The following is a 9,334-nucleotide window of genomic DNA, read 5'->3' on the forward strand; positions in this document are numbered from 1 at the left end:
CTATCTTCAAAAGTTACATGGCTAGTGGGGCATTGAATCCATTGAATGCAAGATCCAGCCCGTGACATGAAATATGTAAGACTAGAGGCCAACATCATTCAAATGATTGTTATTTGTTACAAAAATATGTACAGACTCTAAGGAACCTATATTGCAAATTCTATAAATTAGTAGGACATGATGAGAATAATTGTCGAGCTTATGAGCTAATGATGGAGTTCGATGCTGACACTTATAGAATGCAAGTAGAAGAGCATGGACATGAGAGAAATGGATAGCGCGGTGGTCGAGGAGGTTACCAAGGAAGAGGTTGAGGTGTGGTGCTAATTGAGGACATGGACAAATTATTTTCTATAATTACGCCAACGAGGACATTTTTTTGCAAGAGACTGCCAGAATCCCACAACAACATGTAAGTATTGTAAATCCTTTGACCAGATAATTGAAGATTGTCCTATACTGATGGAAAAGATGCAAGAAAAAAGGAATCAGTGGCTGACACAAAATATTCAAATGGTGACTACTCAAAGGAGAACCGACGAACCTCAAATTAGTATTGTCACTAGAAGTGGAGTTGCAACTGGTAATGATAAAAAAGATGGAAAGAAAAAATTTGAGAGTGCATGGGTCAAAAATATTGTTGAGAAGGTTCCTGTTTTTGATATTCAGAAAGAAAAAGAAGTATTTATGGAAGCAAAGTGAAGTTTTATGGATGTTGGAGCTTCGACCTCTAGTGCACAACCAAAGCCTGAGAAGAAAAGTAACTGTGATGTGTCATCAACTTCGACAGTACCAAGCTCTGACACAAGATCATAATTCAAAAAATCAAGTACGTATTTTAAAGTCTTTTCTATAGATGTATGAAATTGTTAAGAGATCAAAAGGCTATAGAAGAGCTTCAGGAATTGATAGATTCATGTGCATCCAAAGAAACACCGCAAAGTGAGATGCACGTAGTCAATAATTTACATCGATGAACCAGAAGAGAGATGAGGCTTAGTGCACAGATAAGAGTAGATGAGATGGATCAAATTATATTAGACCTAGGATATGATGCTAATGTCTTGATGAAGAAGACATGGGAATTAATGGGTAAGATGAAGCTACAGTGGTCACCTATTCAGTTAAGGATGGAAAATCACCAAAAGATCTTCCCCCGGGAAGGCTACTATGTGTTATAGTGGATATTGAAGGAGTTCGCACTATTGTTGATTTTGAAGTAATAGAGATCGTTGATGACAATAACCCTTATCCTACAATGGTTTGAATTGACTGGGAATTTGATAATATGGCCATAATTAATCTGAATAAGAGAAAAATGATATTTGAAGGAAATAATATGAGAGTAATTGTTCCCTTGCATCCATCAGAAGGAGTAAAATATACATAACCAGTTAAAGAAAAATACTGCACAACTGACATAGAAAATATTTATCAAATGACAATAAATGAATAGGATTGTGTTAACCCTATTGTATAGGGCAAGTTGATTTGGGAGTGTGATAGTTCTTGTACCTCAGACTTAGAAGAATAATTGGAGAACTTGCAGAATATGCTACATGAAGTATCCACAAGGCAATGTGCAAGAATTACCAAGTCAGTTCGTTGTATGATATTTGAGGTATGTAAACTGCCTTCTTATGATGGCTGAGGTTATGCAAATAATTTTCTTATTGATTATGAAGAACAAGTTCTAAAAACTCAAAGGTTTCTAGCCTTGGGTATAGCCCTGAAAGCTACCCCTACTAGATGGTGGAATGCACACAAGAAGAATATAGGAGGTTGGAAAGAATGTCAAAGATTGATGTGGATAAGGTTTGGATAGATATAAATAGATATGGAGACAAAATATGATGGTGAAACTAATCTTAGGAAGCATATCCAGTTATGCACTACAACATGGAAGGATATTCAACAACAAGAATGGGTACATGGATTCATTCATAGATTGGAGACAATCCCTTAGAACTAGTACACAATAACAGAGCTCTGACATGGTATAGTAAACTAGGAATACATGGTTGATGGCTTCATATTAACATTCAACTTTGAGGATGATTGTCCATACATAGATTTGGCCCTTCAGAGAGTCAAGAGGAGGATCTTTGAGAATGTAACCCCACTGACATGGAAACAACCTGATTGGTCTGCACAGATAGAAAATTCATTGGAATGTATAACCTTACTGTAGATGAAGAATAATATCCTCGCAACATCGACATAGGAGAGTCAGAAGGATACCATGAAGTAACTAGACCTGAGCCAGAGATACCAGATATAATGAAGCCACTAAAGGCTAAGAAGGTGACCATAAGATCAGATAAGGAACCCACGTTTACAACAATAGGAGACTACTGGGATGAAAAGACAATCAGTAAAATTACAAAGTTACTTCATGAATATCAAGAACTATTTCCCACAAAGTTTTTAGAAATGAAGGGTATAATAGTAGATCTAGGAGTCATTAAGATTCCCCTTAATCCTGATGTGAAGCCATTCAAATAAAGACCTTATGGGTTGAACCCAAAGTATAAGAAGAAAGTGAAAGTAGAACTTGATAAGACGATAGCAGCATGAATTATCAAACTTGTAGAAGAACCGGAATAAGTGAGTCCTATGGTGATGTAAGAGAAAAAGAATCAGGGAGAGATTAGGATCTGTGTTGATTTGAGAAAGTTGAATGATGCATGTCTACATGATCCTTTCCGTACCCCTTTCATAGATGAAGTGATAGACAATGTAGGATGTTACGGTCCCACCCTAACCCCCTTATTTATGTAATGGGATCACGTCATAGTCAAGAATCAATAAAGCCCATATTAATAATTGTAAGTGGTTAATCCGCAATTAATGACGGGACCACAGTTAGTTGCAAATGGGCCGTAGTATTAGATAGATGGTATTAATAAAACCCACGGTATTGGTCCGTGGTATTTCATGTATGAGTCATATATAAACGATAGAGACTCCCTGCGAGGAGCATCGTGTCTTATTTTGTAATCGAGCTATGCTCTATCGAAGGTTGCCCCCTTGAAGAGGCAAGTGAACATTACTCTCTGAATAATAAAATCATTGTTGTTCTGTGTTCTGGGTATCTTCTCTTCACATATTCTATATTTGGGTATCATTTTTCAGGTTAAGAGCATAACATAGGAGGTCAAGAAGCATACTCATTTACAAAAGGATTTTTAGGTTATCGTCATATTAGGATTTCACCTGAAGATCAAGATATGATCACATTTGCTACAGAATGGGGCTCATATCAATATACAATAATGCCTTTTGGATTAAAAAACCCCCCTACTATATTTTCTAAGGTGGTGGTTACAACTTTTAAGGAATACATCCACAAGTTTTTAGAGGTATATTTTGATGATTGGACAATATTTGGATTGTTGAGAAAACATGTTGGAAGTTTAAGACTTATGCTCGACACATGTAGACAATATCATATCTCTTTGAACCTAAAGAAGTGTATATTTTGTGTACCTTTCTTTTGGCATATTTTTGGGACATATTTTTTGTAAGAAAGGACTAATGGTGGACCCTACTAAGATTTCTATCATTGTGAACTTGCCTCCACCTAAGACAGTAAGATAGCTTTGCACTATGTTGGGACATACTGGGTATTACAAGAAATTCATCAAGGGGTATGCTTAGATCACTACGCCTATGGAGAAATTGCTAAAAAGGGATATAACTTTTCAGTGGGATGAAGAATGTCAGAAGATCCCAGACACATTGAAAGAAAACATGGTAGTTGCACCTATACTAGTGTTCCCTAATTGGAATAAGGAATTCCATGTCCATGTGGATGCCTCTTGTATAGCTTTGGGAGTGGTACTGGCACAACCTGGTGTAGGAGAGATTGATCATCCTATAGCTTTTGCAAGTAGAAAGTTATCTAAAGCAGAAAAGAATTACACCACTATAGAAAGGGAAGGACTGGCCATGGTATATGCTTTGTAGAAGTTTAGACACTATTTTTTGGGATCACACTTTAAAATGTTTACAAATCATTTTGCACTGAAGTATTTGGTTAATAAGTCTGTCTTAGGAGGAAAGATTTGCAGATGGTTACTGTTATTCCAGGAATATGACTTTGAGATCATTGTTAAACTAGGAAGACTGAATGCAGGACCTGACCATTTGTCAAGACTAGAAATAGGGGAAGAACCAACCAGCATAGAGGATAATCTCCCTGATGTGTATTTATTTGAAATTAGAGTGGCAAATGACCATTTCATAGATATCATTCAGTTTTTGACCACAAGAATGGCTCGTTCAAAATACACTACGCAACAAAAGAAATAATTAGTGGTTATGGAAGTTGAGTTTTCATTAATAGCAGGACATTTATATAAGATGGGACTAGATGAGATACTGCGTAGATTTGTTCCTAAACATGAAAGACAAATGATTCTAACAGAGCCTCATGGGGGCATAGTTGGTCGACACTATGGAGGAAAAGCTACTGCGCAGAAGATTTTGAGAGTAGGATTGTGGTTGCCTACACTACATAGAGATGTGAAGGAGTACTTTCGAGCATGTGATGTATGTCAAAGAACAAGAAAGCCTTCCAGAGGAGATGAAATGCCTTTGGTACCACAAGTTACATTGCAGGCCTTTGATAAATGGGCCATTGATTTTTTTGGACCCATCAACCCACCTGCAAAGAGGACTGGTGCAAGGTATATAATTACAACAAGATGGGCCGAAGCACAACCAGTAAAGGACTGCAGTGCAGAGACTGTTGCGAAGTTTACTTTTGAGTACATATTGTTTAGATTTGGATTTCCAAAGATTTTGATGAGTGGCCAAGGTTCACACTTCCTAAATAAGACTATTGAAGCATTGACAGAGGAGTTCCAAGTTTATCATCAAAAGAGTACCCCTTATTATCCTCAAGCCAATGGCATAGCAGAAGCATTTAATAATATTTTGGAGAATGCACTTACTAAGGTATGCAATGTGAACAAATATGATTAGGACCTTATAATTCCACCAACTTTATGGGCTTATAAGACCACATGTATGTTGTTGGGAAAAGTATCCAATACGGAATGACCCTATCCCACTCTAAGGGTGATAGTACCTCAGCAACAATCAAAGCAAAGCTATCCGAGATTACTTCTTTATGAGATGTAAGAGAGGGGAGAAAGAGATCCACTAACCGATGTCTTTTGCTAATGATTGATCCAATCTTCTCTCCTTGCTGCTTGCTCCCAGCTCCTTGCTCTTTCACTGGCCCAGCTACACCAAGATCCTGCAAAATGACAAGAGAGGGAAACTACAAGAAGCATACATTCATAATTGATTCAAGGATTAGAATAAATCAAATGCACAAGCATAACAATACACCATTGAGACACATGCATATAGAAGAACCTCAAATGCTTTATTAATGGAAGAAGTAAAGTTCAGGAAGTGATACAACCATAAAAGGCCCAATCCAGCATCACCTCCCAGCAGAAAGAAATCTCCTCTTCACCTCCTTCAAAGCAAATCACCCAATAGTTCTATACTCAAACCAACAACACTTCCTTACATTCACAAGATTCCAGCCTCCCTAGACCTCATGAGAGAGATCTATATATAGGATTTTTGGAGAAAGGATGAGTCAGCTTGAGCTTGGCATGAAGCTGACTAGTGTCCTCTCTCACTTCAGTTATTCTTCAGTTCTTGAGTCCACTTGGAGGTTCTTACTTCCACTTGGAGATCTAGACCCTCTTACTCATCACCAGTCGAATTCCCTGATCCAAGTGTCATTTTGGAAGCTTCCTGGGCATTGACACCTTGAGGAATGACTGTGCCACTTGTCCAAACTCGCCCAGCACAGGTAGCCTTCTTTGCAGTTGACATTCAGTGCAGGTACACAGTGGAGCAGTTGACATTCAGCGCAGATGCTTAGTGGAGCAGTTGACATGATCCAGAATTAGCTTGTTTTTGAGTGTTTTCAGGTGGAGAACTGATATTCAGTGCTGTGGTTTGCTGACCTTGTTCCTCTAGGGGTAGGAACAACATGTTTAGGGACTTTGGATCCCTTAGATTATTGACATTTCATGCTTCATGCTGTAAGGCACAAAAATGTCTATAACAGTTGCCCCCTAAAGTATGAGGTCGTTTATCGGGTGAAATGCTTTATCAGGAGGATCCGAAGTTCATTCAATCGCTGAGAGGTGACCTGTAATAAAATACAATACAATACATTATTTTTCATTCTGCTTTCATGATCTAGCTGAGGCGGGCATTCCCATGCTCAGCTTTATAAATTCATTTTGGTACATATAACGGACGATCGTTTGATGGTAGACTGATAATTCTCTGCTGAAATTATCATCCTTTGAGTAGGATGATCATCAGCTGCAATGATGTACATGTCAAATGTTTTTATATTTCCTGAATATATATCGCAGCCCGGATGGATGAAACTAGATCCGGGGTCTTCAAACTCGTTCGATCTTCACTCTAAGTATAAGTCGATCCATGTGAGAATTGCGCTGAAGTCGAACATGGAAAGACATCGCTTGATTACCGGTCAATGACGTAAACCGTTAACAAGCGCGAGAGGAGTCACCGATAATGATAATGACCCTCAAGGTACTGCAGTACAATTCATGTGGTGTGAATATAGGACTTGGCATCGAACACCACGCAAAATCTTCTGGTCGAAGGTCATTGATGTATACCTGTCGCCGGAAGTGAGAAACTTGCCATTGAGGCATGCAAGCTTCAAAGTACTTAAGGGGGTGTTCCTAGATCAACTTCTTGGATAATGAGCTGAAGTCGACAAGAAGTGATCCGTCAAAGGGGGGCCTTAATGAATCCCACATCAGTGACACGGAACGGAGCTAATGACTTTAATGGAGGTGAAAACAATCTGTGACATATGATTCAGGGTGGCGATCATGGATGGATGAAGGATAATGTATGGCAGTGGATGGGACACGGTTGACTCTTTCTGAACAACATCTCTTGAACATATAACGACACTGATGCGATGGATCGGTAGCATTACCCCAAATGTGGATGGTTTGGCGAGACCATGGTGATGAGACCGGTGAATGAAACAACCCAACCCGATGTGATACGGAGGAAAAGTGTCATGTTCAAGAGCGACTTGCTACCATTAAAGCTTTGAGGTTCTCCCAATTTTTCCCCAGTCATTTCTGACCAGTACCTCTTTATTTTTGTCAAGCTTGAGGAGGATAACATATGCTTGTTCTATAACCTGCCCTTTGGGCAAGCCCATCGCTATGTTTTAACGAGCTTAGCGATAGGGAAACTCGTTCTCGTCTAAAGACAAGTTTGTCGCTATTTAATCATTTTAACGAGTCTAATGACAAGGAAAACTCGGTCCTTTTCATTTTTAGAGAGTCTGAAAAGGTACAGAAAGTTAACTCCAAAATTCCTTTTTCGGCATCTAATCCCTTAAGTCCGAAAAAGTATAAAACAATACAGAAGGGATGAGTTTTCGATAACTTTAACGAGCCGAATAAAACAAGCGCTCGACCTTTTTGTGTAATAATCCCTCAGGTCCAAAAAGATTAAAATCTAGAGGAGGGATAGCTCTTCTGGTCACTTTAATGAGCTGGAAGGCCAAAACTCGGCAAACTTTTCATATTTTACGAGTCAGATGAAAAGAGCTCAAAGAAGACTCGTCTTTTGAGGAACGAGTGATAAACAGGGATAGCAGCAGATTCCAGGTATAGGTTGGAATTTTCCAATCATGGCAGTGTCACAAGGATGGCTAGGTGAAATCACTCTTCGCAGCTGTTCCTCAAAATAGGTAAACAATCATATGGAGGTGAATGATCGGCCAAATGGAATGGAGGTGGCAGGTGCAAACACGACCAAGGCTTTTTATGGCTAATAAATTTACGATCACAGTGGTTATTTACCAGGATAGGTTCATTTTTTATTTAACGAGCTTGAATGCGCCCAAAACACTGCTCAATCTTATGTTTATTTTTTAACGAGCATGAACTATGTGATAAAACTGCTCGGATCTCGCTTTTCTATTTTTTAACGAGCATAAATTCCGCGGTAAAACTGCTCGATAATACCGGTCATAAGATAAGAAATGTCCCCTGTGAGATCTCTATTTTTTAAGGAGTTTCATCTTCACTAAGCTTTACTCCATATCCTTTCTTTATGCAAGTTCGGAAATGGCTAATCCCAAAAACAGATAAATAACCGCTCTTAGCTTGCACTCCAAAAGGTTTGCATGCCCCCAGGTATAAAGTACAATTTCAAGGCTGCCCCTACTTATCCGTCAAAACATTTGTTTTAAAGGGTGAGGCTTACCTCTTTCAGGTTACCCAAAGATTGTCTCGTTAATCTTTCAAACAAGACACTTCCTCGGCAACGCCTACCGAAATAGACAAGGGTGAATGACTATTGTCAAACACGTAACTTTGACAAAAAAATCCTATTCTAGAACAACCCCTCTTCCAACCACGGATGGGGTACGGACTAGTCATATTCTCCCGCGGAAATTCTATCTTATACCCAAGGTTTTCTCTGCCCAAAGCAGACCAAGATGCATGCCCCCTGGGTTCCAGTCCCATCTTTCCGAATCACTCGCACTCATCGGGAAGGAGGACTGGGGGTGGAGACATTTCTTGATTGAATAGACCATTCAGGGTTGGTATGTGACTATTTGCGATGCGTGATCCCGGAAATGAAAGTTGGTCTACGAGCTTGACCACCCTTCCTTCGTGTGGAAAACACATTACTCTAAAGAGCGAGGAGACTATTGCTCCCATGCAATATATATAGTCTCGTCCAAGGAGTAGGTTATAATCCAAGGGTCCTTGAACGACCATCACGTTCATTTGAACGGTCTTCCCTTTCAATGTAACAGGCACATTGGGGAGGATCCCTAATGGTCGACTGGTTCCTTTATCAAAACCCGAGAGATTTCTTATCTCAGGAAAAAGCGCCGGGGAACCCAGTGCTTTCCAAGCAATAGAGGAAAGGATACTCACAGATGCCCCTTCATCAATGATAGTGCCAGCCATTACCATTCTATAAATTTGGACTATGATTCTGAATGGTATACTGGCTGGCAATCGGGGTCTACCTAGTTGGTTCCAATCAAAGGACACAACCAGGTTGCTTGGTGGTGGGACCGAATACACGGCCGGATATGACCCTGACGATGTTCCTTCCTGCGATAAAGGAATGGGCGCATTGCCCTGATTCTCATCAGAGTCGGTGTTGATGAAAAGAATCTGGATGGTGTCATCCTTATTCTCTTCAGTGAGGGTGTCATTTGAAGATGAATCTTCAGTGACGGTGTCATTTGAGGATGAAACCTCTGAAGGGAGAA

Source organism: Pinus tabuliformis, chromosome 5_1, assembly GCF_031772625.1.
Source record: "Pinus tabuliformis cultivar Carrire ecotype Pingquan chromosome 5_1, CPIR1, whole genome shotgun sequence".
In the NCBI taxonomy this organism is placed as follows: domain Eukaryota; kingdom Viridiplantae; phylum Streptophyta; class Pinopsida; order Pinales; family Pinaceae; genus Pinus; species Pinus tabuliformis.